Here is a 25,969-nt window from a genome sequence, read left to right as displayed (position 1 = left end):
ACAGACAGACAGACAGACCGACACAGAAACAAACACACACCGGACTCTTATGGTACAAACGGGGCGGTGGGGTAGTCTAGTAGTTAAAGCGTTGGCTAGTCACGGCCGAAGACCCGGGTTCCAATCCCCACATGGGTACATTGTGTGAAGCCCATTTCTGGTGTCCCCCGTCGTGATGTAGCTGGAATATTGCTAAAAGCGGCGTAAAACTCAGTCAGTCAGTCAGTATGGTACAAATAAAAAGTAAGTCACTTAATTCGCTACTTTCTGTGTTATTTAGAAACGCACGCACAAAACCCGGTGACGTAAAAAGGCTACGCAACGTGCAAGTTTAATATTGGATCTAACAACAGTTGTTTAATGTGGGAGAAATTCAGAAATATAGATATGGTCTTGAAAAACCAATAGGCATATTCGGGGCATGTTTGGATCCATAATTACAGTATGATAGCACGTTATGCAAAGCATAAGCCTCTGAAAATAGGATTCAGAACCAGTGGGGGTCAAGACTATTCCATTACAGGAAGGGTTGGGCCGAAAGTATGGAGTATGAGACAGACAACTGGCATGTGTAAGTCCCAGCGATACAGAGCGAATGTGATTCTTACAAGGAGGGGTACGCATTTGAAAAACCTAATCTCCTAATAATATTAGCATTCGTAATAAATAAATAGATCTGGGCAAGCAGAAGATGTCCTTCAATTGAAACACGCTTTGCTGATCACAGCTGGTGGCTTCATAATATCTGTTGGAACAATGCAGTTGACAACAGCAGACTTGGTAGTGTTCATCTGGGTGTCAGGTCTGTCAATATTTTAGAGCTGGCGTTGTATTGTCGACGGTCATCAGCTGACGAGACGAGACTGACTATGTATATATTCATTAACCATTCTCACAGGTTCACAAATATACTGAGTCAAAAAAGAAACTTCACAAAATGTAATTTGAAAAATAATAAATAATTTTTCTCTGATGATACATCTATGTATCCGACATGGGATCCCTATCTGTCGACTCTAGAAAAACGTTAGCAAAACCCACTCAAACCCATCCATTCGTCGTGCAAATGACGTTAGTGCCAAATCAGGTTTTGCACGTGCAGTCGATCACGTGGATCTTCGCATCGAAGTTTTCTTCACATGCACGTGTTTGCATTGGCCTCAAGAATTGAAAAAACACTTTCAAACCACAGTTCTAACGGTACTTGAAATGCCACGATTGTCAAATGTGCAACGTGAACGTGCCGTTGGCATGTTGCAAGCGGGAAGATCAGTTATTGACGTCGCAAGAGCAATGGGATGCAGCCGTCGTACTGTGTATGACTTGCGAGGTCGTCTACAACAAACTGGCACCACTTCTGATCGCCCAAGGTCGGGTCGTCCACGTGTGACGTCACGAGCAGAAGACCGTCAAATCGTCCTACGTCACCTACGTGACAGATTTCTGCCGACAACACGAACCAGGGCTGAAGGGTTTAGAGGTCGACTGTCCTCACAGACCATTCTAAATCGGTTGCGGGCTGCCAATCTCCATTCTCGACGTCCATATCGTGGGCCAATATTGACGCCGTTTTATCAACGTCAACGTCTGCTGTGGGCCCAACGTCACCTCCGATGGCCCCAGAGGGGACTGGAATCGAGTCGTCTTTAGCGATGAATCCAGGTTTACCCTCAGATTCGCGGACGGCAGGCATAGAGTCTGGAGACGACGTCGTGAACGGTATGCCCAATGTTGTGTACAGGAAGTCGACAGATTCGGGGGCGTGGCATGGTGTGGGGTGCTTTCTGTGGGATAAACCGTCCCGACTTCTGGTCATCCGTGGAAACCTCACAGCTGCTGCTTACCGCGACCAGGTGCTCACTCCTGAACTCGTTCCTTTCATGGCGGCTCATGGCCCAGGTCTACAGTTCCAGCATGATAACGCTCGGCCGCATACCGCGATGTTGACACGCTGGAATCAACGTCATGGACTGGCCATCGAGGTCCCCTGACCTTAATCCAATAGAGCACGTTTGGGATGCACTTGGGAGAAGGCTTCGTGGTCTTAGGAACCAACCTCAGAATTTGCAGGAACTTGGCACTGCCTTGCAAGAGCAATGTCGCAGAATCCCCAACCACGTGTTCACAAGCATCAGGCAGTCGATGAGGAGACGGTGTTTGGCAGTGGTAAATGCGCGGGGCGGCCATACACGATATTGAACTGAGAAATTTCGCATTTTTATTCTTGTGACTTGACATTCTGTATACCCATGTTTTGGAACGGCGGTGTAGCCTAATGGAACTGATTATAGCACTGTCAGTGTATCGAGTACATCACACAGATCTCAGCAATGAAATAATAACAATTTAACCATCTTACCATCTCTTGTTCTTTTATAGTGCCCTGAAGAAAGAATGTGAAGTTTCTTTTTTGACTCAAATTTTTTTGGGGTCAAAATGGATCTTCAGCAACCGTTCTCACTTACTTGTTTGATGCATGCCATCGTATCCCACTTGTGAAGATCGATGCTCATACTGTTATGACCATGCTATATGTAACTCTTTGTGTATATCATTACATATTACTAAAACTGAGGTATACATATTTGTTATGAGCGTTACAGTAGAAGCAAGATGTTTATATGAATATTATCTAGGAATATATTTGAGTTCTCCATAAAAGTAGGCACTTAATATTTTGTAGTTTCTGTCGTAATAGATCTTCATCAAATATTCCTAAGGGGTATTACAGTTGCAAATAACTTAAGACTAAATCGTTTCCGTGGACCTTCTTCAACTTTATATCTGTGCATGTAAACGTCAATGTACAGGAAGGTGTAGCTGTAAGAGGTTGAACCTGTCGTGTACTTCAGCATGTGGATGTGGACTTGAAACATGTCCCCGTGATCTTGACATTGTTGACACTGACTATTAGGAACAATAGACACGAATTGATAAGAAGGAAATATTGCTGGGGTTATGATGACATGACTCACTCATCATTCTTTGATGATCAAAGAAAGACATATGGAATAATAGATTTATACATTTAAAAGCTTTCTGTTATGTTGTGTGATTATAATGATTGTCCAACAGTATCTTCGACAAATTTGGTATCGTTGATACTATGTAAAGCATGGAGCTGTTACTGTTGAACAGACATTAAGTAATCTAAATACAAGTACCAACCTTTGTTTCCTTTGTATGTTTTTTCATGAATACAATGCCACCCGTGAAGGTTCGGGTTAGAATATTGGCCTTTAGTAACCCATGCTTGTCGTAAGAGGCGACAAACGGGAGCATATCGCATCCATATAGCTGGGTCAATGCTGAGTGCGACGTAAAACTAAACTCACTCACTCACATGAATACAATGCCAACGAAAGGTATACATGATCTTCAAATGATATAGCTGAATCAGAAAAGCATAATTTTGGAAAAATTACCTTTAATTTGTAAAGTTCAACTCGTAGTTTCTCTTTAAATGCCCTTTCTATTAAAACTGACCTTTGACCTCACCAAAATACTTTTGCGATGAGCATATATGCAATATTATTTTCCACAACTTGAAATCATGATCTTAGCATTCCCAAACTACTATTTTGATAAAATCGGTCAATCCAAAACAGAGTTATTAATTTAAACCATCCAGCTATCGGTTAAAATATTGCCATAACTGATATGACATGATGCACCTTAAAAGGGCCCCTGCACGGAAGTCACACACGATAGCTGATGACCACCGGCTTTAAATCAATTCCTGATTGTGAAAATCAGAACTGCTTCACATTTTCACCATTATGGGGTTCTGGCTTCTAGACCATAAATCAAGCTGGGGTCCATGCAGGTAGGAAAAGTCCCAGTGGTGCTTTGTATGGTGATCTTCCTTCAGTTGCTAGCCATTAAGAGCCCCTTTATATATTGAATTGTCTTCAATAGTAAAATAGTTTTATAATTACAAGCCAGGTTTTACATCTTGAACAAACCTGTATGTTTTAGTTGATTATACTGTGTTTTTTCGAGAGGTTTTATGATATGTTCTTTCAAGCATGTTTTGTTATGTTTTGTTTTGTTTTTGAACGCCGCATTCAGATATATTCCAGCTAAATTGCGGCGGTCTGTAAATAATCGAGTCTGGACCAGACAATCCAGTGATCAACGTCATCAGCATCAACCAACTCATTGGGATACGGTGACACGTGTCAACCAGGTCAGCAAACCTGACCACCGGAGTCAGTATGTATAGCTTGTTTTAGCCACTTCCATGTGAATAAAAGTCTCAACTCACTCACTCATGTACTCCAGAGTGAAAATACTCCCCAAGAGTCGACAAAGTGATAGTGGGGCGTTTAATGCTGCTTATTAAAAACAACATCATGCATTATTAGGTAATTGCTTAATAAAAGGTCTTATTTGTTACAGAATAATGATTGAAATTTTCCGAATATTAAATGTAACATATCTAAGAGACGAATTGAAAACATTGAAGTTAACGAAAGCAGAGGAAAACAGCTGGTTCAGTCAGTTGTATCTGCTGGCTGTTTGGTTATGCAGGTTGCAAAACGTTTTATTTTGTTTCATTTTGTTATTATTTTATGAACATATTTATAAAAGGTTCCTCATTCTGTCTCTTCTTCCACGGGGCGGTGGGGTAGCCTTGTGGTCAAAGCGTTCGCTCTTCACGCCGAAGACCCGGGTTCTATTCCCCACATGGCTACAATTTTTGAAGCCCCTTTCAGCTGTTCCCCGCCGTGATATTGCTGGAATATAGCTAAAAGCGGCGTATAACTAAACTCACTCACTCTTCTTCCACAGATACACGTGGACCCAAAGCTACCGAAACTCGGCACTAAAGTTCCTGACCACGTAAGGTTGAAAGGGTTAAAAGGTAAGTAACTTTGCAAGGATTGAACATATCTAAATATCTTTTAAAGAAGGAATTAGATTAAGACGCGGTGACTGAAAAATCTCACAAGAATAATAAATTAACCATACCTCAGAACTATGCCTGTGTACCTATGATAGTGTCACCGATCTGTTATCAATTTACCTTTTATAAAGGATCCCCGCTGCTGCGCCAAACTTTCATATCCTGCACAACCAGTGAGCACTGATCCCCGGGGACAGGTTTTCGTCATCAGTCTGTTTTGAATTCTTGACGAGCCCTTGTGTACCTTACAAGAGAGACCCGGAGCTTTGCAGCAGGTACTGTAGGTTGAGACACCTGCAATAAGGGCCCTTGATGTCAGTGTCACACCCTGTTTCATTCAGAGTCATCACGACCGACTTTTGAAATAACATGCTGAGAACACCCTATTCTTAATGTTGCTGCAACCTAATCGTCACCCCCATCCGCAAGTTAAGAAAAAACAAAACAAAACAAATAACAAACAAACAAAACAAAAAATGAAAGAAAAAATGGAAGGAAGCTATTATGAAGTTGGTGTAAATTTTATGTTCGTAACAACTGGCGGTATGGTATCTCTGTAAAACGCGGATATATGGGTGATTTATCGTTGATATGTTATAAATATCCGCTTTACTTCACTTTTTCATTTAAAAGTACGTCAAATATTTGACACGTTAGGACAAAATCACCAGTTGATCTCCCATAAGTACAATGTATGAGTGAGTGAGTTTAAATATAAAGTCATATCGCCAGTATTTCAGCAATATCGTGACTATGAACGTTACAGATTATTAACAAACTTAAACGATATGCATACCTGTCAACATAGACAGAACATGACTAGAATATCACAGAATTACATATAGAAAAGCAAGTAACCACAAAACAATATTTCTATACACAACACATTATGAAACCGGTCTAAAGATCGACAGCAACTGAAGGTTGATAATCAAACTAGGGACCAAGCAGCCTACGTTTGCTACCTGCATGGACCCAAGCTGGATTTACACCATCCCCCCAGATAGTAGCGATTGAACAAAATATAGCCATCAATTATAATGACATTATGTTTCTACAATTAAAAATGGGGTAGAACCAATTTTTAAAAATCGGGAATTACGTACCCTTCAGGAGGACAATAATTTTACAATACTTTAACCCCCTTTGAGGATACAACAACTAACGATTTCAGTTGCCTTTTTAAACCTACCATTTATAAAATAACATACATCTATCTACAGAACAATCAAACGTTTTCAAACAGTTATTTTTAAACAAATCAATAATTTAATGAAGATTTACATAAGTAAAGCGATTCTCGATTGTTTTTAGATTTAGATCCCTTATGGTGATTCTTTCATTACATGGGATACAGAATTTAGTTTTAGCTTCATGCGTGGATCTGACAGCCCAAGTATATTAAAGTACTGTCGGACATAGAAAAAAAACTGTTTTGCAGCTGTTATTCTGTATCCTTAAAATTTACTCAATTGCTGGGCGTTTAGTGGGATGCGTAATAGGATTTCCAGAAAAAGCATTTTTACTCGTAAAATCGGGAAAAAATACGAATAGCTGCTGAAAAAATAGATCAGACTATAGATGGCAATTAGGTCGCTCAGCCAGGTATGACGACGCCCCGTCGACTCAGCAAATACAGGTTTAAAGGGACTAAACCCTAAACTTTAGTGAATTGACTCCCTGACAGCAAACATCAACATATGCACACCCTCATCCATATCTTTCTCTGTCTCAAAACAATAAGTCGTGATTATATTCTTCAAAGTTTGATGAAGCCTCTCAAAAGGTCCCTGTGACTCTGGGTTATCGATAAGTACTAGACTTAATACAATGTGTGAAGCCCATTTCTGGTATCCCCCAATGTGATATCGCTGGGATATTGCTAAAAGCAGTGTAAAAATACACACGCACGCACTAGATTTAATTTACTCAATACCCAACTAGTACATAACTCAGACACTTTAGACATAACATTTGAGCCCTGATCCGACTGAACAACATCTGTCAAACCAATTGCAACTGAGGTGAAAAACCTGATCAAAGCCTTGACAATCACAGGAGCGACAGTCCTACGAAGAGGAATTGCTTCAGGAAATCTGGTAGAAGCACACATGATAGTGAGCAGATACTGATTACCAGTCTTAGGTAGTGGACAAACACAATCAACGATAACTCTACGGAAAGATTCCTCAAAAGCTGGTATAGGTTTAAATGAGCGGTAGGACGTTTCTGATTTGGTTCTCCAACAAGTTGGCATGCATGACAGGTCTTGCAAAATTCAGCCACATCTTGTCTCAAGCTGTTCCAAAAGAAATGTGCCAAAATGTTCTCACAAGTTTTGTTTACACTCAGATGACCTGCCATGGGACTTGCATTTGTCATTGATAGTACATGATTTCGAAATAGTTTTGGTACAACAATTTGGTGATAAAATTTCATCCTCCGCGGGAAACCTCCGGCGACCTATATTTCCTCACTAGAACACCATCCTTGAGGTAATAACAAACTGGAACCTTGCTGACCTCCTCAAAAGAAATGCCTTACTAGCCAATTTCTGCAACTCAACATCCTCACCCCGCGCACTAAAAACCTGCTCTCTGGTCCCTAGTATGGTGATCTACCTTCGGTTGCTGGCGATCTGTAGCCCGTTTTTTGTATTGTATTGTCCTAATTTGAAATCCATTTTCAGAGATAGATACTAGTTATATTTTTGATGTCTGTGATATTCTAGTTGGTTTTACAGTCCTTTTACAAGCTTTTGGCGATTTACATGCATTTATGATGAAGTTAAAAACTTGTTTTAGTCACGATATGGCTGAAATATTGCCGATGTGACTTTAAATTTTAACCCACTCACTCACTCACTGGAACGAAAGTGATCACCACTTAACAAACTATCAGACTTATCAAGAAGACCTGAAGAGTTATTACCCTTTGAAGATCAGCCTCTACATCACAAAAAGAATGATCCATAAAAGTACCTGACAAATCATAAATGGAATCAGTTGGCAAAGAAATGACCTTCGACATGGAACGAGTCCTGCGCAAGAGGGAAAAATACCCGGAAAATCATCCCCCAACTTTTCTGTACTAACTGAGCTCTCCGGAGAAACAGTGACAATACCATCAGCACCAACGTTGGCCTCCATAAGATCATTAACAATCAACAAATTGACACCCAGAACTGGGAGAGAGTCAAGAACCCCAACTTTCACCTTACTAGAAATCAGATCTGAAGTCAAATTCACAAAATGGAGAGGAGCAGCAAAATTGACCCCTATAGCCTGAAGCAAAACATCTGAGTTCGCTGAGGACTCATCAGAAAAGGCAAAATATCCTTAAAAGTCAGAGACTGAAGAGTGGGCCCTGGGGTGGAATCATCTCCCATAAGTGACACATAACCTTTAGATACAAAGGGCGAATACTCCTTCCGAACTACAGAATCTGGGGACTTACTATCACAAAGAAAACTCTCCTCAGAACCACCATCCTAAGTCATCAACTTTATATTCATCCAAATCAGTCTTGAGATCAGAATGAACACTCTGCTTGAAATCATCCATCAAAACTAATTGCCTCAAACCATCAAAATCTGTGACAAAGTTTCCTTCTCTCTAGCAAACTCTACAAAAGTCTCATTGTCCTTTTCTGAATTTCTGACGATAAGCTTCGGGAACTAACTCATAAGCTTTTAGAAGGGTCCTTTGGACAAGATCATAATCTGAAGATTGTTCTGTCGATAAAGGGCACCCATGAAGGGCCACCTCCTCGTGGTGGGTGCTGGGTAACGCTAAGCGCCCTTCAACCCCCCGTTGTGGACCTGGGGAATATTTGGTCCACCAACCTGTTTGCCGTGGGTTGCGCCCCTGTGTCGGTGGAGGACGGGATTCTGGTGGTTGAGGGCAATAGGAGCCTGGAACCGTGTTCCTGTTGCCCAACACACCACTTTGACCCTTACTTCACCTAGACGGGTGGTAGAACTGGCCCGGTTCTCTCAATCGGCTGGTCACGCCAGGCCCTGTGCATAGTGAGTATTATTGCACATATTTCATATATTATTTTGGTCTTGGCTACTCTAAATTTAAATTATTCATGATATTGTATTGCCTAGAGTCCTATGCCAGAAGGCGGTGGCTCATGGGCCAATCTGGCATTACTGACCTCCGGGTTCTAATCGTCTTCAGAAAACTGTCAAGGGCGGACCAGCCTGACTTTTCTTCTGTTTGGCAATATTAGCTTCCTGTGTCTGTCTTGCTCGAGTATAACATCCCTGTAACCCTGGTGTTCTCTAGTCGGTTTCCACTTCAACACCGTCCTTGTTGACACTCCATGGTGGGTGGGGAGCGGGGATGTTGAACCTACATTTATTCATTATGGCTACCCAACTATCTTCTGGTTCTCGTTCTCAACCAAAGAGAAAACATAGATTTAGACTTTGTATCGTCTTCTGATGACGAATCAGGGACAACTGGTTTGGATTCTTGGCCCCGTTTCCTGGTTGTACAGGGAATTGAAGGACAACCACTAAAGCTCAACCCTTTTGCAATATCTAAAGCTATTGCTGGAATATGTGGCGATGTCAAAAACATTACTCGTCTCAGAACAGGTGCCTTGCTGGTGGAATGTGCCAGGAAGCAACAGTCACTCAATTTGCTCAAAGCACGTCACTTTGCAAATACCAGGATTGATGTCTCGCCACATAGAACATTGAATTCTTGTCGAGGCATTGTCCGCGATAGGGCACAATGTCTGTCTGATATGACAGAAGTCGACATTGCATCAGAACTTCAGTCACAAGGTGTTACCTCTGTGAAAAGATTCACAAGAAAAGATGGGGAGAAGATTCTCAAAATTAACACATATCTTTTTACATTTTGTCTTTCAACCATACCAACAACAATTAAAGCCGGATATTTTAACATCGGGGTGGAAGTCTACATCCCGAATCCTCTTCGGTGTTTTAAGTGTCAGCAGTTTGGACACAGTGCTACCGCATGTAACAACACTCAAATTTGTTCTCGCTGTACTGGAAAACATGACAATGCCGACTGCACAAATGACATCAAGTGTGCAAATTGTCATGGTGAACATATGTCCTCCTCCAGATCATGTCCATCCTTTGAAAGACAAGCCCAAATTCTGAAAATTAAACACACAAATAATATATCTTTTGCTGAAGCAAAGAAATTGATACCAAGCACTTTTCAAATCTCTCAACAAAAAACGTACTCTGCTGCAGTATCTACTTCCCGTCCGAAGGTTGACCATGAGTGCCAGACGGCCATCTCCTGGGTCTCAGAAAAGCAGACTATTCTTTATAACATTTCTGAAGAGGCTACGGAACATCCACCCAGACAGAAGCTTACCCAGAAGCTCAGCCAGTACCTGGTACCCACACAAAAATCCTCCTAAGCCGCCATCTCAACCTTATAAGAAACAACCCGACACCGTTCAGTTGTCAAAAAAGAAAGGGAAGAAATTAAAAAGGAAAGTACCAATTATTGTCCCTTCACCTTCAGAGGTTCCCCTAGAGAACTCATTTGGACTTCTTGACATGGAAGTTACCCTGTCCTCCCAAGACAGGAGGGGGACTAGCTCTTCCTCACACTCACGAGAGCGATCGCCAATTGAGGCGCCACCATGACTCAAATGGCCAACATAATTCAGTGGAATTGCAGAGGACTGAAGAATAACTTCAGTGAAATCCAATTACTAATTCAAGATCTTCAACCGTCAGCATTTTGTCTTCAAGAGACATATTTAAAAAACACAGACACCTTTAACTTAAGACAATACACCGATTATCATTCCTTTTCTCCTGTGGGAGATAGAGCAACTGGAGGTGCTTCTATTTTAGTTCGGCAGGGCATCATACATAGCCCTGTATCACTCAACACAAATCTGCAAACTGTAGCTGTTCGTCTGACGCTGCATTTTGCCTTGACTCTGTGCAGCTTATATATCCCTCCTTCTTCTGACATTCGTCAATCGGACCTTCACAAGCTATATGATCAACTTCCAAAGCCATGTCTCATCATGGGTGACCTCAACGGACACAACCCGCTTTGGGGAAGTGCCAACACAAATAATAAAGGTAAAGTCATCGAGGAATTCATTTCTGATAATAATTTATGTATTTTCAATACCGATTCAGCCACGTATCTACATCCAGCTACGGGAACATATTCTTCCCTGGATCTATCACTTGCTGACTCCAATTTATATAATGAATTTGAGTGGATGGTCCATGATGACCTATGTGGGAGTGACCACTTTCCCACTATTCTCAAAACAATCAACCCTGGTGATGATCCACCTTTATCAAGAAGGAACTTTGCCAGGGCTGATTGGTCATTATATGAGACACTGTGTACTGACAACTTACAACATGATGCATTTGCGAACAGTGAAGATCCCATACAGTTGTTTTCAGATATGCTCAATGACATTGCTGACCAAACTATACCCAAGTCCTCTGCAGTTCCACATATTCGTAAGCCATGGTTTGATAATGAATGTAAACAGGCCAGAAAGAACAGGAAGAAAGCTGAAAAATATTTTCGGCGACATCCTACTGTTCATAACTTAAATAAAGTCAAAATTTTAAATGCCAAGGCTCGACGTACATTTAAACAGAATAAGCGTCAGTCTTGGAGGAAATATGTTTCTAAGATAAATTCACGCACACCGATTTCAAAGGTGTGGAACATGATCCAAAGAATTAAGGGCAAAGGTTCCAAATCTACTGTTCACCATCTGAAGGATGGTGACAATATATTAACTAATAAAACCGATATTGCGAACAAGCTTGGCGAAACTCTCGCCAAACATTCAGAAGAAAGAATTAACTAAAGAATTAATTAAATCAGATAATGGTGAAGACTATAACGAATTGTTTTCACTACATGAGCTACATACCGCCCTTGAGCAAGCTCATGATACAGCAACAGGAGCTGATAATATACACTATCAGCTCTTGAAACATTTACCTGAATCATGTTTGGAAACACTTCTAAATATTTTTGACACAATATGGACTTCAGGGAATTTCCCACCTTTGTAGCGTAATGCCATTGTTGTCCCTATTCCAAAACCTGGCCGGGATCATACTGATCCATCAAATTACAGACCAATCTCTTTAACGAGTTGCGTCTGTAAAACCATGGAACGAATGGTAAACAATAGATTAACCTGGTATCTTGAAACCAACAACCTTATAACAAATATTCAATGTGGTTTCAGGAAAAATCGTAGTACCATTGATCTTCTGGTACGATTAGAATCCTTTGTCAAAAATGCAACATAGTACATAAACAACATGCAGTATCGATATTCTTTGATCTCGAGAAAGCGTACGATACCACCTGGAAGCATGGCATTTTAAAGGATTTACATGATTTTGGTTTAAGGGGTCGTTTACCTCTTTTTATGTCACAGTTTTTAAAAGACAGGCAATTTCAGGTCCGAGTGGGTTCAACCCTGTCTGACCATTATAATCAGGATCAGGGTGTCCCACAAGGAAGTATTTTGTCTGTCACTTTATTTAGCATTAAGATCAACAGCTTATCCAAAGTTTTAAACGATTCAATTGATGGATCACTTTTTGTGGATGATTTTAACATTTCTTGTCGCGGTAAGAATATGCATACTATAGAACGGCAATTACAGTTGTGTTTAAATAAAATACATAAATGGTGTCTTGAAAACGGCTTTAAATTTTCTAAATCAAAAACTAATTGCATACATTTCTGCCGTAAATATAAACCACATAAAGACCCGGAACTGTTTTTAAATGGCACTCCCATCAAGATTGTCAAGGAGGCCAAGTTCTTAGGTTTCTACTCCCATTTAACTTTTCTTCCGCATATCAAATCTCTAAAAACTAAATGCCTGAAGGCACTCGATTTATTAAAAGTCGTGTCTAATTCAAGGTGGGGAAGGGATCAAGCTACGCTCCTACACCTTTACAGATCACTTGTCCGCTCGAAGCTTGATTATGGCTCCATCATATATGGTGGAACCTGCAAAAGCAACCTAAAACTACTTGATTCTGTCCACCATCAAGGCCTTAGACTTTGTCTTGGGTCTTTTAGAACCTCTCCTATTGCTAGTCTCTATGTTGAGGCTGATGAGCCATCCCTTACTCAACGTCGTATCAAACTTTCTTTACAGTTTATAACAAAACTCTATTGTAACGAGTCTAATCCTGCATTTAACTGTGTTTTTAATCCTCTTTATGATGAGTTGTACACCAAAAGCCTTCTCTTTTCCGCCTCTTGGTTTAAGAATTAAACCATTTGTTTCTGCTGCCGGCATTGAGCTGGAAAATATATCTCCTTCCCGTCTTCTTTCTTCTCCTCCTTGGCAACTGGTGAGGCCTGAAGTTGACCTAACTCTGACAAAGTTTAAGAAATCTGTAACTAATGAATTACAATATAAACAAGAATATAATCAATTAAAAAGTAAATATAATACATATAAATCCTTATTTACTGATGGGTCCAAGGATGGTGGCGCGGTTGCTTGTGCCACTGTCATTGGGTCCAAAACAATATCTTCCAGATTACCCAATGACAGTTCAATTTTCACAGCAGAAGCAAACGCAATACTAACAGCTCTTAAATATATTAATAAACACCATAAATATAAACAATATATTATCTTTTCAGATTCTCTTTCGTGCCTTCAGGCTATTAAAAATCTTTCTTGCAAACATCCACTTTTATTAGAAATTATTGAATTGTACAATGAACTTGCTACTGGCCAATGCGTCGCCTTTTGTTGGTTACCCAGCCACGTTGGCATTTCTGGGAACACCATGGCTGATCTTGCTGCTAAGGCAGCACTCAACAAATCTGTGACACCACTTCTGATCCCATTCTCTGATTACAAAGCAGCTATAAGATCTTATATCCGTGATCTGATGCAAAAGCAGTGGGACACCCAAGTAGGTGTCAATAAATTACATGAAATAAAACCCTATATCGGTTACACTTACTTGGGTTGTCAGTCCAGATTTGAAGAGGTCATCATGGGACGATGTCGTATTGGCCACACAAGATATACGCATGAGTACCTATTCAAAGGTGAGGATCCTCCGTTTTGTATCCCTTGTGATGAACGAATCACGGTCAAGCATGTCTTGCTTGACTGTGTTGAGTATTCCATCACAAGGGATATCTATTTCAAATCACAAACGATGAAGGATCTTTTTAATAATATTAGTTCTCATTTAGTTATTGCATTTTTAAAAGAATTAGATTTGTTGAATGAATTGTAAATAGATAAATATTATATAATTGGTAGTTTAATTGAGCAGCTGAGATTGTTAGTGGCTGTCTCCTCACAGGGGGTTGAAGCACTGTAAAATTATTGTCCTCCTGTGGGGGTACGTAAGTCCCAAAACATTCAAACATACCATTAGTTTTAATCGTAGAATATGTGTTATTTTAACTTATGGCTAATTTGTCTAAACTTGCTGACGGCTGAAGTGATGGTGTAAATCCAGCTAGGTTCCATGCAGGAAGCAAATGTACTGTAAGTCCCCATGGTCCCTAGTATGGTGATCTACCTTTGGTCGTTGGCAATCTACAGCCTGTTTTTATATTGTATTGTCATTTCTAGTTCCAATATTTTAGATTTAATTGCTAGTTTTAAATGGATATCTGTGATACACAAGTAGTTTTACTGTTCTTCGTCAACAGGTTTTTAATTTCTAACTTTATTCATCTTTAATATAATAATAAAATGTTCTCGTCACGATATGGCTGAAATATTGCCGATGTGACGATAAATATTAACTCACTCACTCACTCACTCACTCTGTCGATAAAGTCGAATATGAATCGTGACCTTTACCCATAGTTCTTGACACTTGAGGTTTACAGCAACTTTTTCAAAATGTAGGAATATGTATCTACTTCTTTTCCATTGAAAGTGGGCACCAGTCTAGCGTGCCTTGCAATGTCGAAAGAGGAAGGGTTTGAACGAGGAGAAAAAATTTCAAGGTTTTTCAGCGCAATTTCTCTGTCAATTTCCAATTTTCTTTAGTCGAATTCTTTTCAGAATTCTATTTCTTTCTCCATTTCCAACTTTTTCAATGCCCTTTCTTCTTTTTCTATTTCTAGACTTTTTAGTTCTTCCTGTTTTCTATTTTCTTTTTACTGAATTTGTAACTGAACGTCTTTTCATTTCCAAATTCCATTTCTTCTTTAACCATTTCCAAAACTGCCTGTCCAAAAAACTCCCTCATCAATATGGTGATACAACAAAACTTTCACAATCTGAAACTTCGTCATAGCAGGTTTGAAATGTGCAGAAATTTGCAATGAATCTTATTTGCAATTCACAGACTGTTTCAAGGGTAGGGGACTTCAAAAATTATCTTGTTCGAAAAATGCAGAAATTTGAAATAATATTTTTTACAAAAAGTCTCAAATGTCAAATGAACTCTTATCAAGACAAGACAATAATTTTATTGTATTCAAGGTCTCTGGCCCACATACATTTTGCAGAGTTATACATAAGTAAGTTTAACAAGTCAATTGTAACAAATTTTTCATCAATTCATCTCTTATCTTACTGGAGTGTTTTTGTTCATTGCACGAACATAATAATGATTTAAACACTACATCGGCAGGTTTTGACAGGTAATAGTCTGGTATATATTTTTTTTCTAATGTCAACATATGATTTACAGATGAAAGTGAAGTGAATTTAGTTTTCTACTGCTTCTTTGCATAATGGACAGATTCTTTGATTCCTTTCAATGGACATTTTTCTTCCTTCATTTACCATCAAATTTAGCTTTCCTTGTCAAACTTTTATTAACCGATACATTAAATCGTTGCATCTAAGTACATATAAATATGTTTGCTGGTTGTAGTAAAGTTTTAAATGTCCTATAACAATCATAGCGTGTGCTAATATTCAAACTTGATTGCCATTCCTAGTGAAACATATACTCTCCCAAAAAGGAAACGCATATAGGAATTTCAACTGTATTTTTATGTTTATTTTGAAACATCTTGTAGGTTTATGAGTCAATGAAATATAGCGAAATTGCACACTGGGAATGCAGACTTATCCGTCTTTGGCACCAAATCGAGGAACGTCAGTTTGAGTGTCACATGGAGACGTGTTGTGGAGCTGAAGTCAATACCTCGTGTGACCACCGTGGGCATCCAGAACTGCACGGCATCGCCTCGGCATCGAACGAATAAGTTTCAGAATCTCGTGTTGCCCAATCGCAGCCCACTCTGCCTGTAGTGCCTGTGCGAGTTGCTGAAGTGTCTGGGGCTGAGGGTTACGGCGTAGCACCCGTCTGTCCAGGGCATCCCACAGATGTTTGATCGGGTTTAAGTCCGGTGATCTTGAGGGCCAGGGGAGCACATTGATGTTGTGGTTCTGGAGGAAGTCTCTAGTGTGACGTGTTGTGTGGGGCCTGGCATTGTCCTGTTGAAACAACTCCCTCTGGCGATCAATGATTGGAAGGAGGTGTGGGCGTAGGATTTCGTCACAGGTTGCCCTGGATCATCACCAAATCACTTCTCCTACGGCAGGTGATCTCTCCCAACATCATAACACTGTCCCGGCCGAATCTGTCCACCTGGGGAACGCAAGCGTCGGCGAAACGTTCGCGTCGACGTCTGTACACCCGCATTCTTCCATCGCGTCGTTCCAATAGAAATCGTGATTCATCACTGAACCAGATTCTACGCCAATTCGGTAGGTTCCAGGCCTGTACGTTGGTGCACCATTGAACTCGATGTCAACGATGTAGCTGTCGAAGCACAGGGCCAAAATAAGGTCTTCTGGCACGTAAACCAGCCTCTCTCAACCTGTTCCTGACGGTCTGTGCAGAAAACCTCCTCAATCCGGGTATTTGTCGAGCAGTACTGGTCGCCGTAGCTGTTCGATGACGCAGGTGATGTACCCGGATGTAGCGATCCTGCGCCGCATTGGTCGCTCGAGGTCGCCTACTACAAGGGGCATCTGCTACCGCATTCTGCCGGCGATATCTCTCCCAGAGCCGTGAAATGGTGCTTTGGTGAACATTCATGCGTCGGGCAACTGCACGTTGAGACTGGCCAGCTTCAAGCAAACCAATGGCGATATGACGGTTGGCATTTTGCGTTCGTCAACAATATTCCAAATACAGTGAATAATCGACAGAAAGCGATCAACCTTTTATACCCATCATTGAGACTATCCGATCCCCAACATTCACGTGCATTGCATGTGAATTGTGTATCCTGTGACACTACACGCCGAAATTGAAAATCATGCTGTTCAATACGGGTATTTTACGGATGGTGCGTTTTGTTGTGATGTTTCAAAACATAAACACCATAGGACTCATAAACAGAGCAAAACCTTTTGTAACATGAATCACGTTTGAATTCATTGCTACATGAAATTGCTATTTTCAGGATGCGTTTCTTTTTTGAGGAGAGTATATTAACAGCTCGATTGTGAAAATCGTTCATAAAACATGAATATGACCAACAGTTTGTTTTAACCAGACATACCCATAACCGTGAGAAAATAATGAATATATTATACTTGATCCCCAAGTTACTTTGCCAATACTATATAAGTGAACTAATATATTATAGGACAGTTTTGGAATGCGATGGTTAGACATGTTAAGGATTTTAAGCCAGTATTTGAAACATCTTATCTGTGAATTTATGTGAAGTGGATATATCCCGCACTCTCCCCATACACCATAATATTTTGTGTTGACGATCCAACTCCCAAAAATCCTTTTACATGCTAATAAATGTATTTTTTCCACACAGTCGACACGTTGATATCCCAATTTTTCTGAACCTTATAATAAAATTGGTTGTATTTGGGCATAAAAATATTTTTAAAATAGACCTGGTGTTTTGCATTCCAGTTTTGTAAATAATCGATATTAACTGGAAAAGAGCTTTCTTAGCGCGTTGGGAGAGATCATAAATACATTTTTTAATATTGAAGGTATGATTAAAACGAACACCGAGATACGTGTAACCATCAACTGTTTTCATAAGTTGATTACCAAGAAACCATTTATCTGTTGAAATTTGACCACCCTCCGAAAAATAAGTACATTGGTTTGATCAAGATTTACTAAGAGTTTCCATTCTTTAGTGTAATTATCTAGGAAGTTAAGTTGTTTTTGTAATCCCGCCACTGTATCTGATAGTAAAATCAGATCATGTACGAAGAGAAACATTAAAATTTCCAAGTAATCTGGAAACAGTTGAATACCATGTTTTCCATAAGAAGCAATACTATTATATAATTCGCTGATAAAAAATGAAAATAGGATGGGACTGAGGATGTAGCCTTGTCGCAAACCTATAGGACAATCAAAATAGTCTGTTGTTCCCGTCTCAAAAGACTTTATGTTTGAATACATTTCCCTCAGCATCGAATACATATTGCCCCTCAGACCAGTATTTCTTAAAGCAGTTCAAGAGATTGAACCTATCAACTGAATCAAATGCAGTTTTTAAGTCGGCAATTGCAAGATATAATTTATGTTTTCTACGTGATAGACACTTTTGAATAATAGCATATAAAGTGAAGATATGATCAGTCATGGAGTACTTTTTTCTAGACCCTGCTTGTGTTTCTGGAATTGTATCTCGAATATGTGCCCACTGAGATATCCAATTGTTCAATATTGTTGTAAATATACCTTGCCAGTAAACTCATCAGAGAGATTTCTCTGTAAGGATCTGGATTACTAGAGTCCCCATTTTATGCAGTGGAATAAAGATAGAACGGGACCTGCTAGAAGGAAAAGTGCCGCTGTTAAAAACGTAATTGAAGCATTTTATGAGAAACGGCATAGTTTCATTTTGCGAACATTTTAACATTTCTATAATACCATTATCAGGTCAAGCTGCTTACCCCTCTTTAAATGTCTTATAGCTTCCCTTAATTCCCTTTCTGTTATTGGTGACTCTAACACTTATTCATCAACATCATCATCGTAATTGATTTTATTCATTTACATATAAACTTACAACTTTCCTAGTCACGATATGGATGAAATACTGACGATGTGGCTTTAAATTTTATCTCACTCACTTATCATCGTAATCGGAGTATATGGTATCATCATCAGTTATAGAGGCGTTCTTGTTGAATATATATCAGTATTTGCAAATAGATTTTTGAAGTATCCGAGCCATTCGGATTTAGAAATAGGAGCAGTCTAAGTAAACTTAGGCTCAGTATTATTCGTTACACTGCTATACTGAGTGTAACAAAACCTTGTGAAAGGTCGCGTCAGGTAACCTTTGAGCGACCTATGACCGTCCAATCAAACGCGAGACGGCCGAACGGATTTAACCAATCAGACAAAGGCTACTATTTATGGTTTGGCGGGACTTACAAAATGGATTTTCTCTTCCCGGGTCGCCAACACTGATCTCGCAACAAATGAAAACCCGCATAAAACACAGATATATGACCTGCAGAATATCCGCTTTTGGGTTTCTGTTGACATGGTTATCATTAGCTAATATTTCCGAAAGCTGACATCATTGAATACTGACAAAACGCTATTTTCAGCGAGTGTTTAGTCACGGTTAGGGCGTGCTCCATGTGCATCAGTCAAAAGCGATCGTACTGAAAATAGCATTCGGAATCGTTCGGGTACAAAACTTTTTGGAGGTAAAAGTTCAAAAGCTATGTGCGAACGTCAGCTTTCGCGATTTGGTAAGCTGTGTTCTGATTGGTCCATTGAAAAGGTCAGCTGACGCAACCTTCCACAAGGTTTTGTTAGACTCAGTATAGCAGTGTAACGAATAATACTGAGCCTAAGTATACTTAGACTGGAAATTGGAGAAGTTATCTTTTTCCGATTCTCTAGCGAGAGACGGCGAGTACAGGAGATGTTGCAGATTTACAAAGATTATCTAATCATAGTGAGTGAGTAAGGTTTCGAGCCGCCTTTAGCAATATTCCAGCAATATCACGGCGGGGGACACCAGAAATGGGCTTCACACATTGTACCCAATGTGGGGAGTCGAACCCGGGTCTTCAGCGTGACGAGCGGACGCTTTAACCATTAGGCTACCCCACAACCCTATGTAATCATACTTTAGCGAGATCAGATTTATATTTTCTACAACATGTAAATGCATTCCTGTCAACAATAAATTGTGCGGCGATAATCAGTGTGATTCGTTCTTAACTGCCTTAGGGCTCTGCGCGCTGTTTGTTTTGTTTTTATGCATTCTGGATTTGTTGACTAACGTTTCCTGATATTTCTATTTGAATAAAATCTGTTTTATCATACAATCCGCGGAATCTATTAAAATATCTACTAAGTAATCAGGACATCAATAGCAAAATTCACGTTCACTTCGCTTAAGCTCTCACCATAGGTCAACAATCGTTCTTGTGAATTATGAATATATGTTTCAGAAAGAATCATTCCAAATGATCTTTGCATCAAACAGATTACCAGTGTCACTCACTGTCGAGTCAGCAAATGTACAAGTTAACTCCAGTTGAAAATGGTCAGAATTCAACATGTCTCCTGCATTTACACTTGTGCCTTGATGACCACAGTAGGTAAATTCCTCTTCGCTATGCCCAGTTTACTCTCCCATACTATAAATAGGTCAAACACGTAGCAAAAATCAATCAGGTACTGTCCAAACTTATTTGTAACTTTGTCATGAGATTTACGATCATTAAGTATGGTATCATCTTCCTCTGGCCAAGGTAAATGAATATTATCATTTTCATCATAATCGTCTTGAATTTTGATGATTCATTTCCCCCCATCGAGAATTCATATCGCCACAAATTATAGTGTGAGAGTCCTGAATAATTAATGATTTGTCTAAAATTTATCCTTCTAAATATTCTAAACTACACGTAGTATTGGAACCACCGTAGTAAGAAGAGCCAGATGGTGGAATATAGGTACATGTGACAAGTGTCAACATTATACGTTATCTTGTGTGGATGGAATCAGTTTTCAGAATTTACTGTAAGATTGTTGTATGCATACAAAAACACAACCACATAGACGACCGTAGTCGGATACTTTAATGACAGGACTTTGGAAATGTCATAGTTTACTGACCAGTTAATCGGGATAGACACGAGAAAAGTTTCAACAAGACATATTACCTTAAATTTACGAAGGTATTGACTGAAGTTAAAATCTCTTATTTTACTTAACAATCCATTCACATTCAAGCATAAGAAAGAAAAAGATTGTTCCTCCACACCGTTCACATGTATTTTAGTTTCGTGGTGCTAACGTTGGCTGTTCCCCCTGGGAAACTATCCCGACTTCAGCCAGTGTCATAGGTAGACGTTTCACGTTCACGTCTCTCGCGTCTGGTACTTGCCACTGTTCGCTTACTTGCTGTTCAACGTTGTGCAGTTGCGTCATTATCCGTGCGTTGCTTGGTTACCAGTTCTTGAAGAATCCGTACTTTCCGGTTCCTTTCAGTTCCTGTAGTTGTCGGCGTTGCCGCGTAGTGAGGTCGCTCGAGATCCCATATCCAGCTTCTTTGAGATCGTTACGTGCTTTAAGCACTCTGACCTTGTCATCCGAAACCTGCAACTTGGCGACCACAGGGCGTGGCCGTTAACGCATCGCACACGTAGACGTGGGCACGTATGACGTCGGTGGACTGCCAGGTCTTAAACGCATAAGTTGGTTGAAAATTGACAGCACTGTTTGTTTTCAGGCCATAGATTTCTCACCTTCTGACTCGGGGATACCATAAACAAGAACATTGTCACGACGACTGATCGATTCAAGGCTATCCAACTCTTCACCAAACTTTGATAATTTTTCGCTCCTTCATCTACCTTATCAGTCATAGCATCGATGTCAGAATATATCAAGTCCTAATGTTGCTTCGAGAGGTGTTGATGGACGATATGACGGTCCTGGCGACGTGTTGTTATACGGGGTCGACCACCACGTGGACGGTCATCAGTGCTTTTGGTGGCGTTGTATTGTTGTCTAAGAAGTTCTATCGTTCGTACCCTGCAATTGAAGTCATTAGTAATGACTCGAGCACGTTGACCAGCTTCTAGACGTCCAATGGCTTGTTGTCGTTGATCTGTCGTTAACCTTGCCATAGCTGCTGTGTTCAGAAAACAAGTGAACGATTGCCATTCAAGTCGGCAATTTTTGCCTGATTGCATGCATGGTGCACGTGCATCTCGATTTCAATGTTGTGTTTGTGCGAACTCTTCCCTTTCCACAAACAAAATCATTGCAAACCTCAATCTCAAACAATACTTTTTGGGCAATAAAGGCTATATAACCACGATTGACTTCCGGTGTATATTTAAAGAAATAGGTTCAAATACTCCATTGATACTTAATCGCATTTCCAATATTACGGCGTTTCTTTTGCCTTTCAGTATATTATATTTATTTCTTAACTGATACAATTCTGGTCTGCTGATGACTTAAATGTGGTCTGTGTTTGTTCTACTTGTGGCCTCACCAATTCCCAGAAGGGAGGAGTAGACGGCAGGCGATAAGGAGATGTAATTTTGATTTCAGTACTACTAGCAGAAAGGAAAGGAATAATTCTGATATCAAGTAGCGGAACAAGAGAAGGTGTTGCTATAACACAGATCCCCATAAATAAGATTACAAGCACAGCTGTATGCAGGGTTGGACTCATTAGAATATAGTTTTATTACATACTGCAAAGTTGATACGAGGATGTTTAAACGATGGCTCGTTGCTTTTTGAAAACAGGGTCCGTCTGTAATGTGAAGGCTCTTCATGATCCCGACCAAGCTTTTGTGCAAGGACTATAATGACATTATGCCACGAAGGAGGAAAAAGCCACGAATCCATATTTGATCAAATATTTCTTACAGGATTTCGAGACATTTTAAGATTTTGGTCCATTTGCACATGCATGGTTGTGGCATAGATACCGATGTTGGACAGAACAAGCATGCAGTAACCAAAAAAAAGAAACAACAAACAAGACCACGCATATGACAAGACGTATCCACGTGCAACGAGACAGGGTGATAGGTATGGTCAATATGAGGGCTTTACAACGTGACCATCAGGAAACTGATAAATGGATATCAGTAAACAGGCGAGACCCAAGACCGCCCCAGATCAGGAAGACCAAGCGTCACGAAGACCCCTTCTTCCGTCTGATCCAGCTCCAGGTTGATGACAGCGACAGCACTAGGACACGCCATCAGTACACGAACATTCTTTTGACGACTTGGTATGGCCTTAACCCGGCTACACCAACACAATCTGCAATGGGCACAAACTGTACGTCAGTGGTAGTGACGTGCCTGGGAGAGAGGGCTCTTAACAGAGGAAAGTCGGTTCTTTCTATTCAGAAACCATGGCAGGGTTCGAGTTTTTCGACGTAGAGGTTTGCGTTCAAGGTGTTCATCCGTTCGCTGGAGTAGACGTCGTGGTATACGGAATTTTTTTTTTACCAGAGAACAACAAGTAATCGTCCGAAGAAATCTGAATGCCCGGCGCTACAGGGTTGAGGTGTTGATACCTTTTGTGGTGGCCTTTATTCGACAACAGCCACAAGGAGACATTGTGCAGCACGACAATGCAAGGTCTCTAAGGAATTGTTGGAGAATACCTGCACAACGTTAACGTCAACGTATTACCTTGGCCAGCGCGTTCTCCGGACATGAACCCCATTGAACATATGTGGGATCATCTTGATTGTCAGCTGAAACAACGTGTACCATCCATAGCGAACCGACAGGAACTTGAACAGACTCTCTCGGATGTTTGGAACAATATTCCTGCTGACGTCATCCGCCGATTGACACGAGGAGAGATGTCTGGGCGTATATAGATGCCCAGGGTGGTCACACTCACTATTGATGAGGTGACTCCTGGCTCATGTCTCATTGTTGACACTTTATGCACTTCTTAAATTAACTCTGATTTGTGTTATCTTTAATTTTCACACCTTGACTATTTCTTAAACAATTGTGGCAAATAAAAGACCTGCATTATAATGAAATGTCAGTCCGATTATTGGAAAATAATTTCTGTTTGTAAGAGTAATATATCATAAATCTCACATGTGTCTTTGTTTGTAATTTTCTGTCAAGTGAAGCCGGTGATCTTTCTTCCCATCCCATTACCGCACTGTTAGCTTCCCATCACATTATGGGATTTTATCTTACCACTCCATTACCGGACTGTTAGCTTCCCATCATATTATGGCATTTTAGCTTCCTATCCCATTACCGGACTGTTAGCTTGAAGTTCCGAACCCATTTTGTGATTTTAGCCTCCGACCCCATTACGGGACTGTTAGCTTTCCATCCCAGTATGGAATTTTAGCTTCCTATTCCATTACTGGACTGTTAGCATCCCATCTCATTCTGGTATTTTAGCTTCCCATCCAATTACCACACTTTTAGCTTCCCATCTCATTATGGTATTTTAGCATCCCATCCCATTCGTGGCTTTTACTTCTCACCACATTATGTAAATGTTTGCTTCCAATCCAATAACGGCCTTCTATCCCATTAAGGGGGCTGTGCGTCACCCACCCCGCTGTATGTGACTGGTTCCAAGCCCTTGCCGTTCGTCTTACTCCAATTGTGCTAAATGCTTCCTTGCTGCCAATCTGTCTCTGTAATGAATCTTCGAGTGAATGAATCCATATGTAATAATGTTATGGCATTTACCCAAACTGTTTCAAGTCCATGAGGCCAAAGTAAATAGGTTCGATTTGATGACTCTACACGAGGATGAACAGTGCACTGTCTTCAGTGTATCTGTACTACGAATGTGACTTCCTGTGATTACCTGTTTTGGAAAACAACCCTACGTAAGCACTGCAGTAGTCGCGTACAATTTGTACTCCATCCAGCCAACCGTCAACCATGAATGCACTGCATCCTGGAAAAGAAAGGCAGAGACTGATAAACATTTACATCTTCCACTTCAGTGTCACAAACACATCCACAAATCAAGAGAAAACAAACAGAGGGTTTTGTTAACGACACCAGTGTACTTGGAAGAATCAACATCATATCGCTTACCCATAACCTGGAAAGGTTTTGCGCATTTTGATCTGATACGCTCCCCTTTTTTCTTTCCTGTAGGTCCATCGGTGAGGTACTCGCACCGGATCCCCTCCAGTTTACAGCATCTAGCCACAGCCCTCATTCGCCTGGGAATATCACCTAACCAGGAACAAGTGACAGTCGATGTTGATTTACGCTGACCAATAAATTCTGATATACCGAGAGAATTAACATGGTAATATCAAATACATTGGCTCAGAAACATGACAGCATCAATTCCGTTTGAACATTCCATGTACTTACCACTTAGTCTTGTTGCGTCTAATAGGCATGTGAGACTATGGTTGGCCACGACTATTTTGACACCATTGTTTCTGCCTCTGGACTGTAATATCAGCATATCAACTTAATAAGAACATCAATATAATAGTCTGTCAAACATTAGTCATGAAGGCCCATCACCTCAGAGTTTGTACATAACTCCTCTGATGATAAGTGTTCCTTAGTTTACATTTCAAGATGGGTGTACGTGCGTCGTACAGTGTTTTGGAAAGAGCAGGCCAGTATTTTGTATTTCAGCGGCATCGAAGGAAATGGGAGTACTAATGAACCTCGTTTGGTACAAACTGAAGGGTGCACTTACGAATGTGAGCTAGTTGTTGAAGCAGCTTCATTATTTACGACTTTGTTGACTAATAGCATCACACAGTGATACGTGCTTTGACGTCACTAGTATTAGATCACTACACGTTACGCCTCAGTCCCGCATCTATATACTGGTTTCGTCTCATTAGACAGACTTTGTTTAAAATATGCTTCTGTTAGTAGTATGTCATAGACACGTAGGTGAAAAGTCTCCCTAGCCAAATCAGCATCTCTTACGAACTGAACGCTTGGCGAAATGAATTATATGAAAAATGGGTAGTACAATGTAGTTATAATTAGTCGAGTACCATGATGCTTAGGTTTAACCTGGTGTATCCGCCCATTTTAATTGTGGTCAACCACGCTCTTTTGTGTAAA

The 25,969-nt window shown here is 40.4% G+C and overlaps 1 long non-coding RNA gene across 1 annotated transcript in view; it reads right to left on the bottom strand.

Annotated features, from left to right (window-relative positions):
• LOC124270707 overlaps positions 1-24,819 on the bottom strand; it is a 29,755-nt gene extending 4,936 nt beyond the window's left edge. Inside the window, exons 1-2 of the long non-coding RNA XR_006896864.1 lie at positions 24,726-24,819; positions 5,030-5,203 (exon numbers count right to left, since the gene is read on the bottom strand). This is a non-coding gene — a long non-coding RNA (uncharacterized LOC124270707). The remainder of the gene's footprint in view (positions 1-5,029; positions 5,204-24,725) is intronic.
• Positions 24,820-25,969: the final 1,150 nt, after the last annotated feature.

The sequence above is a fragment of the Haliotis rubra genome, unplaced genomic scaffold, assembly GCF_003918875.1.
Source record: "Haliotis rubra isolate DU_JTF1 unplaced genomic scaffold, ASM391887v1 Scf154, whole genome shotgun sequence".
In the NCBI taxonomy this organism is placed as follows: domain Eukaryota; kingdom Metazoa; phylum Mollusca; class Gastropoda; order Lepetellida; family Haliotidae; genus Haliotis; species Haliotis rubra.
This window is presented reverse-complemented; position numbering and strand designations above follow the sequence as displayed.